At 36.2% G+C, this 21,310-nt stretch overlaps 5 non-coding genes across 5 annotated transcripts; all 5 read right to left on the minus strand.

The window, feature by feature from the left end:
* Positions 1–290: 290 nt before the first annotated feature.
* LOC121386975 lies at positions 291–409 on the minus strand. The gene has a single exon (XR_005959753.1). It is a non-coding gene; the product is annotated as a 5S ribosomal RNA (ribosomal RNA).
* Positions 410–3,700: 3,291 nt separating this feature from the next.
* Positions 3,701–3,819, minus strand: LOC121386980. The gene has a single exon (XR_005959757.1). It is a non-coding gene; the product is annotated as a 5S ribosomal RNA (ribosomal RNA).
* A 3,272-nt stretch (positions 3,820–7,091) lies between these two features.
* LOC121386987 lies at positions 7,092–7,210 on the minus strand. The gene has a single exon (XR_005959765.1). It is a non-coding gene; the product is annotated as a 5S ribosomal RNA (ribosomal RNA).
* A 3,309-nt stretch (positions 7,211–10,519) lies between these two features.
* LOC121386988 lies at positions 10,520–10,638 on the minus strand. Its single transcript, XR_005959766.1, has one exon. It is a non-coding gene; the product is annotated as a 5S ribosomal RNA (ribosomal RNA).
* Positions 10,639–19,036: 8,398 nt separating this feature from the next.
* Positions 19,037–19,155, minus strand: LOC121386990. Its single transcript, XR_005959767.1, has one exon. It is a non-coding gene; the product is annotated as a 5S ribosomal RNA (ribosomal RNA).
* Positions 19,156–21,310: the final 2,155 nt, after the last annotated feature.

Raw genomic sequence — 21,310 nt, forward strand, 5'->3', positions numbered from 1 at the left:
GCACAAGGAATCTGGACACTGTGATACTAGATGAAATAAAATTTCTTTCAAAACATTGCCCAGATGATTTTTTTTCCAACAACAAACACACTAACACTATCACCAGTGACAGTGATTGCAGGGAAATGTATTCTGTAAATAAGTGTGTGCTCACTTCATTCTTACTCGGAGTGTACTTAAAAAACCACCCCATCCATAATAACAATAATAAAATCATTAAAAGACAAATAATAATAATAATAATAATAATAATAAAAATAATTATAATTAAAAAAAAAAAAAAAAAAAAGTGTCTACAGCACCCGGTGTTCCCAGGCGGTCACCCATCCAAGTACTAACCGGGCCCGACGTTGCTTAACTTCGGTGATCGGACGAGAACCGGTGCTTTCAACGTGGTATGGCCGTAGACAACAACTGTTGAAAAATAGGGGTATACATACGTAATTTTCCGGAAGTCGATATATGGCCGTAGCTTTTGTTTTGTTTTATTTGTTGGAAAGACAGATCGAATGACTTATCGCCGGTGTTGTTTACATGCAATTTTAGTGAAGTTTTTTTTTAATCCACACAGTGATCTCCCTTGTGTATCGCGTAGAGAAAAAGAGTCCACAAGACCGGCCTCGGTGTTGTCGTGGTTAAGCCACTGGGCATAAGGTTGACAGATACAGGGCTCGGAGTACGGTACCAGCTCGCACCCGAAGTGAGGTTTAATGACTCAATTGGTAGGTGTAACACCACTACACCCACTTATCTCTGACTAACCACTAACAATTAACAAGTAACTCACTGTCCTGGACAGACAGCCCAGATAGCTGAGGTGTTTGCCCAGGACGGCGTGCTTGAACCTTAATTGGACGTAAGCACGAAAATAAGTAGAAATGAAATGAGTCCGCTGGTTTTTGCCATATAATTATTGGAATATTGAAATAAATTATTAAGCTTAGTAATGGACAAGGAGGTATTATTTTTATATTTACATTTCGTTTCTAGCCAATGTAACACTCATTTGGCTGAGGAGCGTGGGACGTAGCCCAGTTGTAGACCGCTCGTTTGATGAGCCGTCGGTCTAGGATCGATCCCCTTCGGTGGGCCCATTGGGCTATCTCTCTTACCAGCCAGTGCGTCACGACTGGTATATCAAAAGCCGTGGTATGTGCTATCCTGTCTGTGGGTCGGTGCATATAACAGGTACATTATTAATAACAGAAAAAAAATGTAGAGCGCTTTCTAAGACTATGTGTCATAATTACCAAATGTTTGAGATCCAATAGCCGATGATTAATAAATCAATGTGCTCTAGTGGTGTCGTTGAACAAAACAAACTTTAACTGTTTGGCTGTAACGATATTTGGAGTTCATGTACCTACTAATGATACAGTAATAATGGCTCTGCGCCCGGCCCACACACACACACACGCACGCTGTCAGGAACACGCGCACACAAACATATTATGGTAGGATGTTAAATGTAGTTAGTAAATTATGCTTTCTTAGGCATCAATATTCCACGATTGTAGAATACATACCAATTTACTAAAAATGTGGCATCACAGGTTATTGTGGAACCGGTTTTTTTTATGACTTTTAGTATTATTATTTCTTCTTCTTAATATTTTACTTTTTTAAATTACTATTATTATTATTATTAATATTTTTATTTACTATTGAACAATGTACATCCATTAAATAAAATATATTAAAACAATAAACACTCACATACAAGAACCGTTTACTAAGCTACCCTGTTCTATCACACTGATGTATACACTCGTATGTAAAAACAAAAGTTCAAAGTAAAAATGTGTTTGGTTTAACGACACCACTAGGGCACATAGATTCATTAATTATCGTCTAATGGATGACCGTCATTTCGTAACTAATTGTGAGATAAAACATGTCGCCTCTCTCTCTCTCTCTCTCTCTCTCTCTCTCTCTCTCTCTCTCTCTCTCTCTCTCTCTCTCTCTCTCTCTCTCTCTCTCTCTCTCTCTCTCTCTCTCTGTGTGTGTGTGTGTGTCTCTCTCTGTCTCTGTCTCTCAATATTAATATTAATATTAATTGAACAACAGCACTATTTACATCCCGTACCTTCAATTGCAATGTCGTGGGACATTGCCTGGGTTTGGGGGTAGCCCGTGTCCAGCCACATCGAACGACCCATCATATCTCAGACGAGCGCTGTATCCACTAAGCGATACGCCGCCTAACTATAATTACAATGACAGATAGATGACGTCACGCAATTGTTTGTCGTTTATTAACGAACTTTGACCTCCACAAAGTCAACAGGGATTTAGTGAAATATATAGAGACTATTTCATGGGTTTTTTCAAATGGTATATGGAGAGATAGGAAGGTTCCCTTTAGAAATACAAGTAATGTTACGAATGGTGTTATTTTGGAGTAAACTGGTTAAAGGCGAAAATAAACTTAGAAGTATTTTATGTAAATTAATGTTTCCTTTAAACAGTGGTGAAAGAAATCAATTTAAATGGTTGAAATTCATAAAAAGTATTTCGATAACACGGGAGTGGGGTACATCTATACCAATCAAAATAATGATTTCAAATTGTATAAACAAGAATTGAAACAAAACCTCTGCAATCAATTTATACAACAGTGATTCTCGGATATTACAAACTCTTCTAGGGGTCAATTTTATACATTATTTAAAACAGAATTTTATTTCGAAACCTATTCGTCGAGATTATCGTACCAAAATAGATGCTTAATAACTAAATTGCGTACGTCAAATTTAAGATTACCAATCGAAACTGGCAGATGGCATAACATTCCTAGAGAAAACAGAATATGCAAACTTTCTAATACTGATATTGGAGATAAGTACCAGTATTTATTCAACTGTAAGAATGAAAACATTGAAAACATTAGAATAAAATATATAAAACAATATATATAAAACGTTTTTAAAATGAAAGGTATGCTGTCATGTAATGCACCATTATTAGAAAAAACTAGCTATATTTATTAAAACATTATCTAGTCTAGTGAACTGACGTTTCGCCGCACCTTTTAGCCATTTTGTTTGCATATCTTGTGTTCTATGTTAATTGTAGATACTTCTATGTTGACGCCTGTTCTTGTCATGTGTGTTAATTATGTATTTGAAAATGTCCTCTTGTTACACATTATAATGTATCTGAGTATTTTTTTTTAATAAATCTTGAAAAATAATTTTAAAAAACCCAACAACCACAAACAAAAAAACAACACCACCAACATATACACCACGCATATAAATACTACCACCCCTCATCCTTAAATTAAATAAGAAAACAATGGGAGTTAAGCTGCTAATTTCACAGTTAACGAGTAGCGTCTATGACTACCCTAGTTGCGCACAAAATTGAGTATTTTGTTTTTCTTTACAGGTACCCGATACATGTTTCAAGCACAAGGAATCTGGACACTGTGATACTAGATGAAATAAAATTTCTTTCAAAACATTGCCCAGATGATTTTTTTTCCAACAACAAACACACTAACACTATCACCAGTGACAGTGATTGCAGGGAAATGTATTCTGTAAATAAGTGTGTGCTCACTTCATTCTTACTCGGAGTGTACTTAAAAAACCACCCCATCCATAATAACAATAATAAAATCATTAAAAGACAAATAATAATAATAATAATAATAATAATAAAAATAATTATAATTAAAAAAAAAAAAAAAAAAAAGTGTCTACAGCACCCGGTGTTCCCAGGCGGTCACCCATCCAAGTACTAACCGGGCCCGACGTTGCTTAACTTCGGTGATCGGACGAGAACCGGTGCTTTCAACGTGGTATGGCCGTAGACAACAACTGTTGAAAAATAGGGGTATACATACGTAATTTTCCGGAAGTCGATATATGGCCGTAGCTTTTGTTTTGTTTTATTTGTTGGAAAGACAGATCGAATGACTTATCGCCGGTGTTGTTTACATGCAATTTTAGTGAAGTTTTTTTTAATCCACACAGTGATCTCCCTTGTGTATCGCGTAGAGAAAAAGAGTCCACAAGACCGGCCTCGGTGTTGTCGTGGTTAAGCCACTGGGCATAAGGTTGACAGATACAGGGCTCGGAGTACGGTACCAGCTCGCACCCGAAGTGAGGTTTAATGACTCAATTGGTAGGTGTAACACCACTACACCCACTTATCTCTGACTAACCACTAACAATTAACAAGTAACTCACTGTCCTGGACAGACAGCCCAGATAGCTGAGGTGTTTGCCCAGGACGGCGTGCTTGAACCTTAATTGGACGTAAGCACGAAAATAAGTAGAAATGAAATGAGTCCGCTGGTTTTTGCCATATAATTATTGGAATATTGAAATAAATTATTAAGCTTAGTAATGGACAAGGAGGTATTATTTTTATATTTACATTTCGTTTCTAGCCAATGTAACACTCATTTGGCTGAGGAGCGTGGGACGTAGCCCAGTTGTAGACCGCTCGTTTGATGAGCCGTCGGTCTAGGATCGATCCCCTTCGGTGGGCCCATTGGGCTATCTCTCTTACCAGCCAGTGCGTCACGACTGGTATATCAAAAGCCGTGGTATGTGCTATCCTGTCTGTGGGTCGGTGCATATAACAGGTACATTATTAATAACAGAAAAAAAATGTAGAGCGCTTTCTAAGACTATGTGTCATAATTACCAAATGTTTGAGATCCAATAGCCGATGATTAATAAATCAATGTGCTCTAGTGGTGTCGTTGAACAAAACAAACTTTAACTGTTTGGCTGTAACGATATTTGGAGTTCATGTACCTACTAATGATACAGTAATAATGGCTCTGCGCCCGGCCCACACACACACACACGCACGCTGTCAGGAACACGCGCACACAAACATATTATGGTAGGATGTTAAATGTAGTTAGTAAATTATGCTTTCTTAGGCATCAATATTCCACGATTGTAGAATACATACCAATTTACTAAAAATGTGGCATCACAGGTTTTTGTGGAACCGGTTTTTTTTATGACTTTTAGTATTATTATTTCTTCTTCTTAATATTTTACTTTTTTAAATTACTATTATTATTATTATTAATATTTTTATTTACTATTGAACAATGTACATCCATTAAATAAAATATATTAAAACAATAAACACTCACATACAAGAACCGTTTACTAAGCTACCCTGTTCTATCACACTGATGTATACACTCGTATGTAAAAACAAAAGTTCAAAGTAAAAATGTGTTTGGTTTAACGACACCACTAGGGCACATAGATTCATTAATTATCGTCTAATGGATGACCGTCATTTCGTAACTAATTGTGAGATAAAACATGTCGCCTCTCTCTCTCTCTCTCTCTCTCTCTCTCTCTCTCTCTCTCTCTCTCTCTCTCTCTCTCTCTCTCTCTCTCTCTCTCTCTGTGTGTGTGTGTGTGTCTCTCTCTGTCTCTGTCTCTCAATATTAATATTAATATTAATTGAACAACAGCACTATTTACATCCCGTACCTTCAATTGCAATGTCGTGGGACATTGCCTGGGTTTGGGGGTAGCCCGTGTCCAGCCACATCGAACGACCCATCATATCTCAGACGAGCGCTGTATCCACTAAGCGATACGCCGCCTAACTATAATTACAATGACAGATAGATGACGTCACGCAATTGTTTGTCGTTTATTAACGAACTTTGACCTCCACAAAGTCAACAGGGATTTAGTGAAATATATAGAGACTATTTCATGGGTTTTTTCAAATGGTATATGGAGAGATAGGAAGGTTCCCTTTAGAAATACAAGTAATGTTACGAATGGTGTTATTTTGGAGTAAACTGGTTAAAGGCGAAAATAAACTTAGAAGTATTTTATGTAAATTAATGTTTTTCCTTTAAACAGTGGTGAAAGAAATCAATTTAAATGGTTGAAATTCATAAAAAGTATTTCGATAACACGGGAGTGGGGTACATCTATACCAATCAAAATAATGATTTCAAATTGTATAAACAAGAATTGAAACAAAACCTCTGCAATCAATTTATACAACAGTGATTCTCGGATATTACAAACTCTTCTAGGGGTCAATTTTATACATTATTTAAAACAGAATTTTATTTCGAAACCTATTCGTCGAGATTATCGTACCAAAATAGATGCTTAATAACTAAATTGCGTACGTCAAATTTAAGATTACCAATCGAAACTGGCAGATGGCATAACATTCCTAGAGAAAACAGAATATGCAAACTTTCTAATACTGATATTGGAGATAAGTACCAGTATTTATTCAACTGTAAGAATGAAAACATTGAAAACATTAGAATAAAATATATAAAACAATATATATAAAACGTTTTTAAAATGAAAGGTATGCTGTCATGTAATGCACCATTATTAGAAAAAAACTAGCTATATTTATTAAAACATTATCTAGTCTAGTGAACTGACGTTTCGCCGCACCTTTTAGCCATTTTGTTTGCATATCTTGTGTTCTATGTTAATTGTAGATACTTCTATGTTGACGCCTGTTCTTGTCATGTGTGTTAATTATGTATTTGAAAATGTCCTCTTGTTACACATTATAATGTATCTGAGTTTTTTTTTAATAAATCTTGAAAAATAATTTTAAAAAACCCAACAACCACAAACAAAAAAACAACACCACCAACATATACACCACGCATATAAATACTACCACCCCTCATCCTTAAATTAAATAAGAAAACAATGGGAGTTAAGCTGCTAATTTCACAGTTAACGAGTAGCGTCTATGACTACCCTAGTTGCGCACAAAATTGAGTATTTTGTTTTTCTTTACAGGTACCCGATACATGTTTCAAGCACAAGGAATCTGGACACTGTGATACTAGATGAAATAAAATTTCTTTCAAAACATTGCCCAGATGATTTTTTTTCCAACAACAAACACACTAACACTATCACCAGTGACAGTGATTGCAGGGAAATGTATTCTGTAAATAAGTGTGTGCTCACTTCATTCTTACTCGGAGTGTACTTAAAAAACCACCCCATCCATAATAACAATAATAAAATCATTAAAAGAAAAAAAATAATAATAATAATAATAATAATAATAATAATTATAATTAAAAAAAAAAAAAAAAAAAGTGTCTACAGCACCCGGTGTTCCCAGGCGGTCACCCATCCAAGTACTAACCGGGCCCGACGTTGCTTAACTTCGGTGATCGGACGAGAACCGGTGCTTTCAACGTGGTATGGCCGTAGACAACAACTGTTGAAAAATAGGGGTATACATACGTAATTTTCCGGAAGTCGATATATGGCCGTAGCTTTTGTTTTGTTTTATTTGTTGGAAAGACAGATCGAATGACTTATCGCCGGTGTTGTTTACATGCAATTTTAGTGAAGTTTTTTTTTAATCCACACAGTGATCTCCCTTGTGTATCGCGTAGAGAAAAAGAGTCCACAAGACCGGCCTCGGTGTTGTCGTGGTTAAGCCACTGGGCATAAGGTTGACAGATACAGGGCTCGGAGTACGGTACCAGCTCGCACCCGAAGTGAGGTTTAATGACTCAATTGGTAGGTGTAACACCACTACACCCACTTATCTCTGACTAACCACTAACAATTAACAAGTAACTCACTGTCCTGGACAGACAGCCCAGATAGCTGAGGTGTTTGCCCAGGACAGCGTGCTTGAACCTTAATTGGACGTAAGCACGAAAATAAGTAGAAATGAAATGAGTCCGCTGGTTTTTGCCATATAATTATTGGAATATTGAAATAAATTATTAAGCTTAGTAATGGACAAGGAGGTATTATTTTTATATTTACATTTCGTTTCTAGCCAATGTAACACTCATTTGGCTGAGGAGCGTGGGACGTAGCCCAGTTGTAGACCGCTCGTTTGATGAGCCGTCGGTCTAGGATCGATCCCCTTCGGTGGGCCCATTGGGCTATCTCTCTTACCAGCCAGTGCGTCACGACTGGTATATCAAAAGCCGTGGTATGTGCTATCCTGTCTGTGGGTCGGTGCATATAACAGGTACATTATTAATAACAGAAAAAAAATGTAGAGCGCTTTCTAAGACTATGTGTCATAATTACCAAATGTTTGAGATCCAATAGCCGATGATTAATAAATCAATGTGCTCTAGTGGTGTCGTTGAACAAAACAAACTTTAACTGTTTGGCTGTAACGATATTTGGAGTTCATGTACCTACTAATGATACAGTAATAATGGCTCTGCGCCCGGCCCACACACACACACACGCACGCTGTCAGGAACACGCGCACACAAACATATTATGGTAGGATGTTAAATGTAGTTAGTAAATTATGCTTTCTTAGGCATCAATATTCCACGATTGTAGAATACATACCAATTTACTAAAAATGTGGCATCACAGGTTATTGTGGAACCGGTTTTTTTTATGACTTTTAGTATTATTATTTCTTCTTCTTAATATTTTACTTTTTTAAATTACTATTATTATTATTATTAATATTTTTATTTACTATTGAACAATGTACATCCATTAAATAAAATATATTAAAACAATAAACACTCACATACAAGAACCGTTTACTAAGCTACCCTGTTCTATCACACTGATGTATACACTCGTATGTAAAAACAAAAGTTCAAAGTAAAAATGTGTTTGGTTTAACGACACCACTAGGGCACATAGATTCATTAATTATCGTCTAATGGATGACCGTCATTTCGTAACTAATTGTGAGATAAAACATGTCGCCTCTCTCTCTCTCTCTCTCTCTCTCTCTCTCTCTCTCTCTCTCTCTCTCTCTCTCTCTCTCTCTCTCTCTCTCTCTCTCTCTCTCTCTCTCTCTCTCTCTCTCTCTCTCTCTGTGTGTGTGTGTGTGTCTCTCTCTGTCTCTGTCTCTCAATATTAATATTAATATTAATTGAACAACAGCACTATTTACATCCCGTACCTTCAATTGCAATGTCGTGGGACATTGCCTGGGTTTTGGGGGTAGCCCGTGTCCAGCCACATCGAACGACCCATCATATCTCAGACGAGCGCTGTATCCACTAAGCGATACGCCGCCTAACTATAATTACAATGACAGATAGATGACGTCACGCAATTGTTTGTCGTTTATTAACGAACTTTGACCTCCACAAAGTCAACAGGGATTTAGTGAAATATATAGAGACTATTTCATGGGTTTTTTCAAATGGTATATGGAGAGATAGGAAGGTTCCCTTTAGAAATACAAGTAATGTTACGAATGGTGTTATTTTGGAGTAAACTGGTTAAAGGCGAAAATAAACTTAGAAGTATTTTATGTAAATTAATGTTTTCCTTTAAACAGTGGTGAAAGAAATCAATTTAAATGGTTGAAATTCATAAAAAGTATTTCGATAACACGGGAGTGGGGTACATCTATACCAATCAAAATAATGATTTCAAATTGTATAAACAAGAATTGAAACAAAACCTCTGCAATCAATTTATACAACAGTGATTCTCGGATATTACAAACTCTTCTAGGGGTCAATTTTATACATTATTTAAAACAGAATTTTATTTCGAAACCTATTCGTCGAGATTATCGTACCAAAATAGATGCTTAATAACTAAATTGCGTACGTCAAATTTAAGATTACCAATCGAAACTGGCAGATGGCATAACATTCCTAGAGAAAACAGAATATGCAAACTTTCTAATACTGATATTGGAGATAAGTACCAGTATTTATTCAACTGTAAGAATGAAAACATTGAAAACATTAGAATAAAATATATAAAACAATATATATAAAACGTTTTTAAAATGAAAGGTATGCTGTCATGTAATGCACCATTATTAGAAAAAAACTAGCTATATTTATTAAAACATTATCTAGTCTAGTGAACTGACGTTTCGCCGCACCTTTTAGCCATTTTGTTTGCATATCTTGTGTTCTATGTTAATTGTAGATACTTCTATGTTGACGCCTGTTCTTGTCATGTGTGTTAATTATGTATTTGAAAATGTCCTCTTGTTACACATTATAATGTATCTGAGTATTTTTTTTTAATAAATCTTGAAAAATAATTTTAAAAAACCCAACAACCACAAACAAAAAAAAACAACACCACCAACATATACACCACGCATATAAATACTACCACCCCTCATCCTTAAATTAAATAAGAAAACAATGGGAGTTAAGCTGCTAATTTCACAGTTAACGAGTAGCGTCTATGACTACCCTAGTTGCGCACAAAATTGAGTATTTTGTTTTTCTTTACAGGTACCCGATACATGTTTCAAGCACAAGGAATCTGGACACTGTGATACTAGATGAAATAAAATTTCTTTCAAAACATTGCCCAGATGATTTTTTTTCCAACAACAAACACACTAACACTATCACCAGTGACAGTGATTGCAGGGAAATGTATTCTGTAAATAAGTGTGTGCTCACTTCATTCTTACTCGGAGTGTACTTAAAAAACCACCCCATCCATAATAACAATAATAAAATCATTAAAAGAGAAATAATAATAATAATAATAATAATAATAATAATAATTATAATTAAAAAAAAAAAAAAAAAAAGTGTCTACAGCACCCGGTGTTCCCAGGCGGTCACCCATCCAAGTACTAACCGGGCCCGACGTTGCTTAACTTCGGTGATCGGACGAGAACCGGTGCTTTCAACGTGGTATGGCCGTAGACAACAACTGTTGAAAAATAGGGGTATACATACGTAATTTTCCGGAAGTCGATATATGGCCGTAGCTTTTGTTTTGTTTTATTTGTTGGAAAGACAGATCGAATGACTTATCGCCGGTGTTGTTTACATGCAATTTTAGTGAAGTTTTTTTTAATCCACACAGTGATCTCCCTTGTGTATCGCGTAGAGAAAAAGAGTCCACAAGACCGGCCTCGGTGTTGTCGTGGTTAAGCCACTGGGCATAAGGTTGACAGATACAGGGCTCGGAGTACGGTACCAGCTCGCACCCGAAGTGAGGTTTAATGACTCAATTGGTAGGTGTAACACCACTACACCCACTTATCTCTGACTAACCACTAACAATTAACAAGTAACTCACTGTCCTGGACAGACAGCCCAGATAGCTGAGGTGTTTGCCCAGGACGGCGTGCTTGAACCTTAATTGGACGTAAGCACGAAAATAAGTAGAAATGAAATGAGTCCGCTGGTTTTTGCCATATAATTATTGGAATATTGAAATAAATTATTAAGCTTAGTAATGGACAAGGAGGTATTATTTTTATATTTACATTTCGTTTCTAGCCAATGTAACACTCATTTGGCTGAGGAGCGTGGGACGTAGCCCAGTTGTAGACCGCTCGTTTGATGAGCCGTCGGTCTAGGATCGATCCCCTTCGGTGGGCCCATTGGGCTATCTCTCTTACCAGCCAGTGCGTCACGACTGGTATATCAAAAGCCGTGGTATGTGCTATCCTGTCTGTGGGTCGGTGCATATAACAGGTACATTATTAATAACAGAAAAAAAATGTAGAGCGCTTTCTAAGACTATGTGTCATAATTACCAAATGTTTGAGATCCAATAGCCGATGATTAATAAATCAATGTGCTCTAGTGGTGTCGTTGAACAAAACAAACTTTAACTGTTTGGCTGTAACGATATTTGGAGTTCATGTACCTACTAATGATACAGTAATAATGGCTCTGCGCCCGGCCCACACACACACACACGCACGCTGTCAGGAACACGCGCACACAAACATATTATGGTAGGATGTTAAATGTAGTTAGTAAATTATGCTTTCTTAGGCATCAATATTCCACGATTGTAGAATACATACCAATTTACTAAAAATGTGGCATCACAGGTTATTGTGGAACCGGTTTTTTTTATGACTTTTAGTATTATTATTTCTTCTTCTTAATATTTTACTTTTTTAAATTACTATTATTATTATTATTAATATTTTTATTTACTATTGAACAATGTACATCCATTAAATAAAATATATTAAAACAATAAACACTCACATACAAGAACCGTTTACTAAGCTACCCTGTTCTATCACACTGATGTATACACTCGTATGTAAAAACAAAAGTTCAAAGTAAAAATGTGTTTGGTTTAACGACACCACTAGGGCACATAGATTCATTAATTATCGTCTAATGGATGACCGTCATTTCGTAACTAATTGTGAGATAAAACATGTCGCTCTCTCTCTCTCTCTCTCTCTCTCTCTCTCTCTCTCTCTCTCTCTCTCTCTCTCTCTCTCTCTCTCTCTCTCTCTCTCTCTCTCTCTCTCTGTGTGTGTGTGTGTGTCTCTCTCTGTCTCTGTCTCTCAATATTAATATTAATATTAATTGAACAACAGCACTATTTACATCCCGTACCTTCAATTGCAATGTCGTGGGACATTGCCTGGGTTTGGGGGTAGCCCGTGTCCAGCCACATCGAACGACCCATCATATCTCAGACGAGCGCTGTATCCACTAAGCGATACGCCGCCTAACTATAATTACAATGACAGATAGATGACGTCACGCAATTGTTTGTCGTTTATTAACGAACTTTGACCTCCACAAAGTCAACAGGGATTTAGTGAAATATATAGAGACTATTTCATGGGTTTTTTCAAATGGTATATGGAGAGATAGGAAGGTTCCCTTTAGAAATACAAGTAATGTTACGAATGGTGTTATTTTGGAGTAAACTGGTTAAAGGCGAAAATAAACTTAGAAGTATTTTATGTAAATTAATGTTTCTTTAAACAGTGGTGAAAGAAATCAATTTAAATGGTTGAAATTCATAAAAAGTATTTCGATAACACGGGAGTGGGGTACATCTATACCAATCAAAATAATGATTTCAAATTGTATAAACAAGAATTGAAACAAAACCTCTGCAATCAATTTATACAACAGTGATTCTCGGATATTACAAACTCTTCTAGGGGTCAATTTTATACATTATTTAAAACAGAATTTTATTTCGAAACCTATTCGTCGAGATTATCGTACCAAAATAGATGCTTAATAACTAAATTGCGTACGTCAAATTTAAGATTACCAATCGAAACTGGCAGATGGCATAACATTCCTAGAGAAAACAGAATATGCAAACTTTCTAATACTGATATTGGAGATAAGTACCAGTATTTATTCAACTGTAAGAATGAAAACATTGAAAACATTAGAATAAAATATATAAAACAATATATATAAAACGTTTTTAAAATGAAAGGTATGCTGTCATGTAATGCACCATTATTAGAAAAAAACTAGCTATATTTATTAAAACATTATCTAGTCTAGTGAACTGACGTTTCGCCGCACCTTTTAGCCATTTTGTTTGCATATCTTGTGTTCTATGTTAATTGTAGATACTTCTATGTTGACGCCTGTTCTTGTCATGTGTGTTAATTATGTATTTGAAAATGTCCTCTTGTTACACATTATAATGTATCTGAGTATTTTTTTTTAATAAATCTTGAAAAATAATTTTAAAAAACCCAACAACCACAAACAAAAAAACAACACCACCAACATATACACCACGCATATAAATACTACCACCCCTCATCCTTAAATTAAATAAGAAAACAATGGGAGTTAAGCTGCTAATTTCACAGTTAACGAGTAGCGTCTATGACTACCCTAGTTGCGCACAAAATTGAGTATTTTGTTTTTCTTTACAGGTACCCGATACATGTTTCAAGCACAAGGAATCTGGACACTGTGATACTAGATGAAATAAAATTTCTTTCAAAACATTGCCCAGATGATTTTTTTTCCAACAACAAACACACTAACACTATCACCAGTGACAGTGATTGCAGGGAAATGTATTCTGTAAATAAGTGTGTGCTCACTTCATTCTTACTCGGAGTGTACTTAAAAAACCACCCCATCCATAATAACAATAATAAAATCATTAAAAGACAAATAATAATAATAATAATAATAATAATAATAAAAATAATTATAATTAAAAAAAAAAAAAAAAAAAGTGTCTACAGCACCCGGTGTTCCCAGGCGGTCACCCATCCAAGTACTAACCGGGCCCGACGTTGCTTAACTTCGGTGATCGGACGAGAACCGGTTTTTTTTTTTTTTTTTTTTTTTTTTTTATCTTTTTATTTACAAATTCAACAATTCACATTCAATAAAATAAAATATATATTAAAAATAGCAATAAACACGCACACACAAGAACCATTCACTGAACTACTCTGACCTCTCGCGCTCATTCATACTGATTTTATCCATTAATATATATATTATCATCATTTCTTATAAACATTCAAAAAATAAATTAAAAAATAGTAATTTCATTCACTTCTCAAACGTCTAATATATTTTTATAAACACCAGCAATTAAAGTTCTAAACAGGTTTTTAATTTTTTTCCATTTGGATCAGTGTCAATCTTCCTATTTTTCTTTTTCTTTCCTCGGCTAACCTCCTAATAAACGCTTCATTAGGTCGATCGACCATTCTCCTCCTTCTGTATTTTCTGTTTTGAGAGTCATGGTGTTCAGTGTTCTCCGATTGATCTCTGTCCGTGCGTGGTAAGCGGTCACCCATTGTCTCGGTTCTTTCATTCCCAACATTTGAGCTTCTGTTTTTAACAGGTGAATCAGTGACTCGCTTCACACTAGTATTGTCCGATGTCTTTCCTTCTTCTGTCTTTGTTCCTCTAACATCCTCATTGTCTTTAGCTGGCTTGGCATGCTTCACTGACGGGGCTCCTTTAGGGATCGAAATATCTTTTTCAATTACCTCATCGTCCATATTTTCTTCATCAGAACTGTGTTCCTCTCCATTACTTGTATATTCCACATCAGAAACACATTCCTCACTACTTCTACCGTCCTTACAACTACACTGAGAATGTCTCTTGTTACACTCACCACACTTTAACTTTTCACAAAAACTGTTTTATATGGCCAGTTTGTTTACAAAAATTGCACACAATATCTGGACAAAACTTCATGACATGTGAATCAGATAAACAGTTCCAGCATACTTTTGTTTGACCACTGTGTATTACCCGAAAAAACATGGGTCCTTCTGCAGTATCAAACTTCACAGAATATGGCATCGATTTGACATTTTCCGGAAATTTCACCCTTACATAACGTGTTCCATTAAAAAAATGGGAAGTCCAGCATGTTTCCGCCTTTTAATGTCAGATATTACCGCAATCTTGTATTCATTTAGTTTCTTGACAATGTCATCATCAGTTACATATGATGGTAAATGCATAAAAGACACCACCACTGTGTCAGAAAACAACATGCTACAGTTAAAATCATGTCCATTGAACGAAAAACCATCGACTACCAACCTCGCATTTTCTTCGCAATCAAAAGTCACATCCAGAATGTTAGCATATTTGGGAACAATCGCCAAAACTGTATTCTCACCAGTAATATCTTCCAAAGCTTTGTAAATGTCATCAATCTTGTGTTTTAGATTTCCAAAACATCTTCAAAAACTGTGCATTCCTTCCTGTACCTCGCACCCAAAATGGGCCTCTTCTCTCCACCGTTGACCGAAGTCGACATCACAAAAGTCAGATTTTTTTAAAAACTAAAAAACCCTGACAATACATAACTTTCCTATCAAAAAAAATCAAGTCTCTCGCATTTCAGTAAAAAACAAAACACACATCTCCAAACAATAAAACCGAAAAAACCAAGAGCACTCTGAAACACGTCTTATCACAACAAATACACAACCGGAAGTACTAACCGGGCCCGACGTTGCTTAACTTCGGTGATCGGACGAGAACCGGTGCTTTCAACGTGGTATGGCCGTAGACAACAACTGTTGAAAAATAGGGGTATACATACGTAATTTTCCGGAAGTCGATATATGGCCGTAGCTTTTGTTTTGTTTTATTTGTTGGAAAGACAGATCGAATGACTTATCGCCGGTGTTGTTTACATGCAATTTTAGTGAAGTTTTTTTTAATCCACACAGTGATCTCCCTTGTGTATCGCGTAGAGAAAAAGAGCCCACAAGACCGGCCTCGGTGTTGTCGTGGTTAAGCCACTGGGCATAAGGTTGACAGATACAGGGCTCGGAGTACGGTACCAGCTCGCACCCGAAGTGAGGTTTAATGACTCAATTGGTAGGTGTAACACCACTACACCCACTTATCTCTGACTAACCACTAACAATTAACAAGTAACTCACTGTCCTGGACAGACAGCCCAGATAGCTGAGGTGTTTGCCCAGGACGGCGTGCTTGAACCTTAATTGGACGTAAGCACGAAAATAAGTAGAAATGAAATGAGTCCGCTGGTTTTTGCCATATAATTATTGGAATATTGAAATAAATTATTAAGCTTAGTAATGGACAAGGAGGTATTATTTTTATATTTACATTTCGTTTCTAGCCAATGTAACACTCATTTGGCTGAGGAGCGTGGGACGTAGCCCAGTTGTAGACCGCTCGTTTGATGAGCCGTCGGTCTAGGATCGATCCCCTTCGGTGGGCCCATTGGGCTATCTCTCTTACCAGCCAGTGCGTCACGACTGGTATATCAAAAGCCGTGGTATGTGCTATCCTGTCTGTGGGTCGGTGCATATAACAGGTACATTATTAATAACAAAAAAAAATGTAGATCGCTTTCTAAGACTATGTGTCATAATTACCAAATGTTTGAGATCCAATAGCCGATGATTAATAAATCAATGTGCTCTAGTGGTGTCGTTGAACAAAACAAACTTTAACTGTTTGGCTGTAACGATATTTGGAGTTCATGTACCTACTAATGATACAGTAATAATGGCTCTGCGCCCGGCCCACACACACACACACACGCACGCTGTCAGGAACACGCGCACACAAACATATTATGGTAGGATGTTAAATGTAGTTAGTAAATTATGCTTTCTTAGGCATCAATATTCCACGATTGTAGAATACATACCAATTTACTAAAAATGTGGCATCACAGGTTATTGTGGAACCGGTTTTTTTTATGACTTTTAGTATTATTATTTCTTCTTCTTAATATTTTACTTTTTTAAATTACTATTATTATTATTATTAATATTTTTATTTACTATTGAACAATGTACATCCATTAAATAAAATATATTAAAACAATAAACACTCACATACAAGAACCGTTTACTAAGCTACCCTGTTCTATCACACTGATGTATACACTCGTATGTAAAAACAAAAGTTCAAAGTAAAAATGTGTTTGGTTTAACGACACCACTAGGGCACATAGATTCATTAATTATCGTCTAATGGATGACCGTCATTTCGTAACTAATTGTGAGATAAAAACATGTCGCTCTCTCTCTCTCTCTCTCTCTCTCTCTCTCTCTCTCTCTCTCTCTCTCTCTCTCTCTCTCTCTCTCTCTCTCTCTCTCTCAATCTCTCTCTCTCTCTCTCTCTCTTGTGTGTGTGTGTGTCTCTCTCTGTCTCTGTCTCTCAATATTAATATTAATATTAATTGAACAACAGCACTATTTACATCCCGTACCTTCAATTGCAATGTCGTGGGACATTGCCTGGGTTTGGGGGTAGCCCGTGTCCAGCCACATCGAACGACCCATCATATCTCAGACGAGCGCTGTATCCACTAAGCGATACGCCGCCTAACTATAATTACAATGACAGATAGATGACGTCACGCAATTGTTTGTCGTTTATTAACGAACTTTGACCTCCACAAAGTCAACAGGGATTTAGTGAAATATATAGAGACTATTTCATGGGTTTTTTTCAAATGGTATATGGAGAGATAGGAAGGTTCCCTTTAGAAATACAAGTAATGTTACGAATGGTGTTATTTTGGAGTAAACTGGTTAAAGGCGAAAATAAACTTAGAAGTATTTTATGTAAATTAATGTTTCCTTTAAACAGTGGTGAAAGAAATCAATTTAAATGGTTGAAATTCATAAAAAGTATTTCGATAACACGGGAGTGGGGTACATCTATACCAATCAAAATAATGATTTCAAATTGTATAAACAAGAATTGAAACAAAACCTCTGCAATCAATTTATACAACAGTGATTCTCGGATATTACAAACTCTTCTAGGGGTCAATTTTATACATTATTTAAAACAGAATTTTATTTCGAAACCTATTCGTCGAGATTATCGTACCAAAATAGATGCTTAATAACTAAATTGCGTACGTCAAATTTAAGATTACCAATCGAAACTGGCAGATGGCATAACATTCCTAGAGAAAACAGAATATGCAAACTTTCTAATACTGATATTGGAGATAAGTACCAGTATTTATTCAACTGTAAGAATGAAAACATTGAAAACATTAGAATAAAATATATAAAACAATATATATAAAACGTTTTTAAAATGAAAGGTATGCTGTCATGTAATGCACCATTATTAGAAAAAAACTAGCTATATTTATTAAAACATTATCTAGTCTAGTGAACTGACGTTTCGCCGCACCTTTTAGCCATTTTGTTTGCATATCTTGTGTTCTATGTTAATTGTAGATACTTCTATGTTGACGCCTGTTCTTGTCATGTGTGTTAATTATGTATTTGAAAATGTCCTCTTGTTACACATTATAATGTATCTGAGTATTTTTTTTTAATAAATCTTGAAAAATAATTTTTAAAAAACCCAACAACCACAAACAAAAAAACAACACCACCAACATATACACCACGCATATAAATACTACCACCCCTCATCCTTAAATTAAATAAGAAAACAATGGGAGTTAAGCTGCTAATTTCACAGTTAACGAGTAGCGTCTATGACTACCCTAGTTGCGCACAAAATTGAGTATTTTGTTTTTCTTTACAGGTACCCGATACATGTTTCAAGCACAAGGAATCTGGACACTGTGATACTAGATGAAATAAAATTTCTTTCAAAACATTGCCCAGATGATTTTTTTTCCAACAACAAACACACTAACACTATCACCAGTGACAGTGATTGCAGGGAAATGTATTCTGTAAATAAGTGTGTGCTCACTTCATTCTTACTCGGAGTGTACTTAAAAAAACACCCCATCCATAATAACAATAATAAAATCATTAAAAGACAAATAATAATAATAATAATAATAATAAAACAATTATAATTAAAAAAAAAAAAGTAAAAAAGTGTCTACAGCACCCGGTGTTCCCAGGCGGTCACCCATCCAAGTACTAACCGGGCCCGACGTTGCTTAACTTCGGTGATCGGACGAGAACCGGTGCTTTCAACGTGGTATGGCCGTAGACAACAACTGTTGAAAAATAGGGGTATACATACGTAATTTTCCGGAAGTCGATATATGGCCGTAGCTTTTGTTTTGTTTTATTTGTTGGAAAGACAGATCGAATGACTTATCGCCGGTGTTGTTTACATGCAATTTTAGTGAAGTTTTTTTTAATCCACACAGTGATCTCCCTTGTGTATCGCGTAGAGAAAAAGAGTCCACAAGACCGGCCTCGGTGTTGTCGTGGTTAAGCCACTGGGCATAAGGTTGACAGATACAGGGCTCGGAGTACGGTACCAGCTCGCACCCGAAGTGAGGTTTAATGACTCAATTGGTAGGTGTAACACCACTACACCCACTTATCTCTGACTAACCACTAACAATTAACAAGTAACTCACTGTCCTGGACAGACAGCCCAGATAGCTGAGGTGTTTGCCCAGGACAGCGTGCTTGAACCTTAATTGGACGTAAGCACGAAAATAAGTAGAAATGAAATGAGTCCGCTGGTTTTTGCCATATAATTATTGGAATATTGAAATAAATTATTAAGCTTAGTAATGGACAAGGAGGTATTATTTTTATATTTACATTTCGTTTCTAGCCAATGTAACACTCATTTGGCTGAGGAGCGTGGGACGTAGCCCAGTTGTAGACCGCTCGTTTGATGAGCCGTCGGTCTAGGATCGATCCCCTTCGGTGGGCCCATTGGGCTATCTCTCTTACCAGCCAGTGCGTCACGACTGGTATATCAAAAGCCGTGGTACGTGCTATCCTGTCTGTGGGTCGGTGCATATAACAGGTACATTATTAATAACAGAAAAAAAATGTAGAGCGCTTTCTAAGACTATGTGTCAGAATTACCAAATGTTTGAGATCCAATAGCCGATGATTAATAAATCAATGTGCTCTAGTGGTGTCGTTGAACAAAACAAACTTTAACTGTTTGGCTGTAACGATATTTGGAGTTCATGTACCTACTAATGATATAGTAATAATGGCTATGCGCCCGGCCCACCACCACACACACACACGCACGCACACGCACACACTGTGCACACAAACAGGAACACAGGAACACGCGCACACAAACATATTATGGTAGGATGTTAAATGTAGTTAGTAAATTATGCTTTCTTAGGCATCAATATTCCACGATTGTAGAATACATACCAATTTACTAAAAATGTGGCATCACAGGTTATTGTGGAACCGGGTTTTTTTATGACTTTTAGTATTATTATTTCTTCTTCTTAATATTTTACTTTTTTAAATTACTATTATTATTATTATTAATATTTTTATTTACTATTGAACAATGTACATCCATTAAATAAAATATATTAAAACAATAAACACTCACATACAAGAACCGTTTACTAAGCTACCTGATGTTCTATCACACTGATGTATACACTCGTATGTAAAAACAAAAGTTCAAAGTAAAAATGTGTTTGGTTTAACGACACCACTAGGGCACATAGATTCATTAATTATCGTCTAATGGATGACCGTCATTTCGTAACTAATTGTGAGATAAAACATGTCGCCTCTCTCTCTCTCTCTCTCTCTCTCTCTCTCTCTCTCTCTCTCTCTCTCTCTCTCTCTCTCTCTCTCTCTCTCTCTCTCTCTCTGTGTGTGTGTGTGTGTCTCTCTCTGTCTCTGTCTCTCAATAATATTAATATTAATTGAACAACAGCACTATTTACATCCCATGCCTTCAATTGCAATGTCGTGGGACATTGCCTGGGATTGGGGGTAGCCCGTGTCCATCCACATCGAACGACCCATCGTATCTCAGACGAGCGCTGTATCCACTAAGCGATACGCCGCCTAACTATAATTACAATGACAGATAGATGACGTCACGCAATTGTTTGTCGTTTATTAACGAACTTTGACCTCCACAAAGTCAACAGGGATTTAGTGAAATATATAGAGAGACTATGTTCATGGGATTTTTTCATTGCTTCGCAATGGTAATGAAAAGCAACATCTGGAGAGATTTTATTATAGGAAAGGTTCCCTTTAGAAATACAAGTAATGTTACGAATGTTACGAATGGTGTCATTTTGGAGTAAACTGGTTAAAGGCGAAAATAAACTTAGAAGTATTTTATGTAAATTAATGTTTTCTTTAAACAGTGGTGAAAGAAATCAATTTAAATGGTTGAAATTCA

This window comes from Gigantopelta aegis, chromosome 12 (genome assembly GCF_016097555.1).
Source record: "Gigantopelta aegis isolate Gae_Host chromosome 12, Gae_host_genome, whole genome shotgun sequence".
Lineage (NCBI taxonomy): Eukaryota > Metazoa > Mollusca > Gastropoda > Neomphalida > Peltospiridae > Gigantopelta > Gigantopelta aegis.